Consider the following 4746-nt stretch of genomic DNA (forward strand, 5'->3'; position numbering starts at 1 on the left):
CTCCTATGATGCTGCTTGGCCTGCTGTGTTCATCCAGCCCTGCACCTTGTTGTCTCGGATTCTCCAGCATCTGCAGTTCCCACTATCATAGCAAAACAACCAGCTTCTGAGTGTACAGTTTACAAACCTACAGCAGATTAGCTGGCAGGCAATGTTGCAATATTGTATACACATGACATGTTGAGTCCTCAAAGATAGACCTGTTTAAAGGCAAGGTATACATACAACACATTTCATACTGTGTACAAAGTTCACAATGGATTTAAAATGGACTGTTTGATTCATCATCGTCCATTTTCTGCCACCACTCAAAGTAAAATTCTTCTTCAATGTGACTTCAAAGGCTTGTATAATGGACAGAATAAAATCCATAGATAATGTTCTCTCTGTAAGGTGTGCTTTGAGGTCACAAATGCTACCATGAAGCATATGGCAAGCTTGAGAACATAATTGCAGCCATCAAATGAACCAATTATACATGGGAATGGTTTTGAGTATATTGGGAAAGGCTAGCATATACTCAAGAGGGTTACATTGGGCATACAATATATTCAAGAATGTAGAGCAAACCTGAGGATATTAAAATGAAGGATATAGTATATTTGAGAGTATTACAGTCAGGGACTATATTTCAGAATGCACTGATTAGTGGAAATGTTAAATCAAATGCTATGATATATGTACATTTGTTAAAACAGGAGGCTTCTGGTGGGTGTAACTTTCTCATTAAACTATTGTTCAGTGCAATTAATTAGCAGTGAAGTCGGGTGGATTTAGTTTAATGCAGGAACCTGCCACAATTCAGCAAGGAGAGAGCTGGAGAAATGTTGATTCAATGAGTCGAGACAAGCTCTGGGAGCATTCTATTGAATTGAAGCCCACGATTGTGTTTGACCTAATTTCTTTTCTCTCCCCTCCCCTTCCAGCACGTTCAGACAAAGAAAGGATTACACACGCCCAGCTGTCTGGAGGAAATTCTAAAAGCATTTTCAGAGAAAATTGATTTTATTTTCAAACAATGCCGGGCCTTGTCTTAGATGCAAGCACCGCTGCAGGTGTTGACATTAAAGAGAATCCAAAACCCTTGTTATCAATAGCCAAAAAGCAGGAGTTTTGCTTCAATATACCGTAACCACAGACTTCCTCCTTTGAATGAGCCTTTGAGCTGCGAAATTCCACTGAAGATATGAATGTTTTCTCTGTTATGTGAAACCCCTTTGATATTTAGTCCACACTTCTTAGGCTGAGAAAGGGCACTGCAGGAGGCAAGGTAGGGCAACACAGCATTGACTGTACCTGAGAAGCAGCATTTCCTATTTCCCTGCAGGATGGGATGTAAGCGTCGCATTTAATGCCCGTTCCGAATTGCCCTGATGAGGGGGTTTGGGGGGTGTAGGAATGCTGGGGCTGACCTTATCCTTCATTGACACAGCAAATGATGGTACTCCCTTTTACGAAACTAGCTGTGTCAATGAAGGATAAGGTCAGGCCCAGCATTCCTATTATAAATGACGTCTTTATGATCTCATTCCTCAAGATTAGTGCTCAAATGTAACTTCTCTTCCTTAGTCAGCAAAGTAACAGGATCCTTTCTCCTGGACTACCTCCCATGACAATTTTTGTAGAAATTAACAGGGCCTTGGAATGAAACATTATCACATCTTAGAGTCATACAATCATGGTGGCACGGGAGGTCACTTGACCCATTGAGTTCATGTCTTCTCTGTGACTCATTGCAAATTTGTAAAACTTTCCTTTTGATTTTTACCTTTCCAGCTTTTTTTAAAAATTCTGTACAATCCCCACCATCTTTTAATCCATCTGTCATTGGTCTACTTGCCCATTTCTCAAACACTGAAACAAGCAAAACAGAAATTGCTGGAGAAAATCAGCAGATCTGGTATTATCTGCAGAGAGAGAAACAGAGTTAACGTTTCGAGCCCAATGACCCTTCTCCAGACCCCCCAGCATCCACAGTTCTTTGTGGTATTTTGCCCCAAACACTGAACGTGAATTTACTGAGAATGGATTTATCCAAGTGTTGAGCTCCTGGTTTAAAGTAGGTCTTTATTTAGAAAATAAGACCATAAGAAATAAGAGCGAAAGTAGGCCATTCAGCCCCTCGAGCATGCTCCGCCATTCAATGCGATCATGGCTGATCTCATCTTGGCCTCAGCTCCATTTTCCTCCCCATAAATGAGAAGGTAAGATGTCAAATGTGGTGGGTGATGGGGTATTTGTTGGATGGTGGTCAGTTGGTGTTCTTTGGTGAAGTAGGGGTGGATGAGGTGGATGAGGGTGAAGTAGGGGTTGGTGAGTTGATGGGGCATGTGATACCTCCACCCATAAAACCCCGGGGGGGGTTGAAATTGAACATGCCGATGAGGGAAGTCAGACGGTATCATGTCAGTTTCCTGTATGGACCTCACTTGGTATTCAGTTCAACTGATTTCAATCGCTCTTTGGTGTCTTAGAAATAGAACCACCTTGTAGATATTTAACTGGCTACAGGAGTGTTTTACTGGTGGTGGTTTAAAAATTAGTTTAAAAATGCAAAAGAAAAGGTCATGATGATTTTGTTAGTGGAAAGGTTGCTCAGTTGTGGGTAAGAGCAGTTCTGGGTAGAAAATAACTAAAACATCAAATAGAACTGCCTATTTCAATCCCTTTCCCAAGATGGATTTATAGCACTGTGCTCTTTCAGCAACCTGTCTTGTTACCTCTGGAATATCGAGCGCCAGTTTTCGGGACAGGAATATTCTGGAAGCTGTGTGAAGAATTCTCAAATGTTGCCTGTTGATACTTGCCATTCACCCCTGGGTTCAGATCAATGGGAGCTCCCCAGGTCTCCTTTAAAACTGAACCATAGGGCAGTCAGATCGCAGCTGTCCCACACTGCAGTTCTCTCTCATAGCTGCACTGGAGACTCAGCTTAGACACTCTGCTCACATTTTTAAAGTGGAGGTGCCAGTGTTTAATTGGAGTGGGCAAAGTCAGAAGTCACAAAACACCAGGTTACAGTCCAACAGGTTTGTTTGAAATCACAAGCTTTCAAAGCGCTTCTCCTTCGTCAGGTGAAGTGTCTCAAAATGACAATCTTCTGACTCAGAACCAGAACAGACCTTCAGCTAAAATAAAATTGTCAGAGTGTCATAAGGAAAAAACAACACAGCACACGTTATCCCACTTTAATGAGTCATTTTACATGTACTAATGGCAAATGACCATTTTGCATGGTATGCTGTAGTCTGGACTGGACCAGTATCATTCCCCGAATATGGCCTTTCACTTTCAGGCTGTCTGTGCAGCGCTGCCTATAAAAGCCAGACTCATTCTTTTAGTCTCTTTATGAAAAAAAGCTGGACTGCAGTGTCAACTTTTAGTCAAAACTGAATACGCCTACTCTCAAGAACAAAGTCTGTCAGCTTGACCTGGCAATGACCCTTTGTTAAGTTCAAATGTAAAGGGTTGAGGTGCAGTGTGAATGGTCATTGGAATGTCAGATTATCTTTTGTTGTCTCCAGAATGTCAGGTCCTGATGCCCTGGTCTGAAACTTGATACACACCTGTAGCCTGAGTGTCTATGAATTTAACCCCGTCAACACAAGCTTTAAGAGGGACAATTTATAAAGTAAATGTAGATAAAAATAAGTCCCAAGGTGGTTCATAAGAGTGTAACAAGACAAAGAAATGACAGATAATAGATGGTAAACTAAATGCTGGCTAAAAGATCTAGGTGCTGATGAGTGTATTTAAGGAGATGCAGAAGCAGAAAGGGTTAAAATAGGGAACGTAACAGTTTGGGGAGACAGCCCAGACAGCTGAAGGCACAGCCACCAATGATGAGGTAGAAGTAGTCAGGAATTTCCCACTGGTCAGAGATGGAGGGAGTAAGAAATCTCGGGATGTTTTAACCCAAGGCCCAGTCCTGTTGTTTGTGAGCTGTGTGGTTGTGCATTATTCTGCCACTAAGGGTCTCTTTGAATTGTATTTGCTGTCATACCAATCACAGCTTAACTGTTTGGTGAGAGAACAGAATACAAAGTAAATTTCAGGATACAGGCCAGAAGCAAACAGTGTTAAGTGGCTTCTTGAGTGTGACATCAATAGTGCCACATCTGGAGCATTGAAGTGCAACATCTGGAACATACCTGGCTTGTGACATTTGGAATGTGATATCAAGTGATAAACACATATAAAATCTATCTTCTCTAAAATATGTACATCCTAGAATATCATGCCATTTGAACACTCTGCCATACAAAGTATACAGGAATATTATGTCACCGTGACTCACAACGTCCTTGGCATTATTATGGGTTCACTTGTAGCTGTCTCCTTTGTATTATCTGGCTTGAGCCCAAGAGAATTTAAGATGTAAACAAGAGCAAGGGAACAAAGGCAATTCTATGCAAAGAGCAAATTCAAAGTCCAAGGTTTCTTAAACATGTGATTCCAATAATGAGATGTCAGAACTGAGACCAAAATTTCAGTTGAAGTTTGGTAACTTGTAAATCAAAACAAACGTTCTGAGATTGGTGGCAGTCCGTTGAGAAAATATATTACACTGCAATAAGATAGCACCTGAACTTGTGGCTGGGGTTGAGGAGTGGGGCAGCAGGGGGTGGGGAAATGTCATGTTTAACCTCAGTATATTGGACCCGAGAGATGAAAGGTCAGCCAATGGTACCTCCCCAAAGATGAGAAACCTTTACGCACTATACCTGTGCTAGGAATCTAACCTCA

This window comes from Rhincodon typus, chromosome 25, assembly GCF_021869965.1.
Source record: "Rhincodon typus isolate 14 chromosome 25, sRhiTyp1.1, whole genome shotgun sequence".
Taxonomy (NCBI): domain Eukaryota; kingdom Metazoa; phylum Chordata; class Chondrichthyes; order Orectolobiformes; family Rhincodontidae; genus Rhincodon; species Rhincodon typus.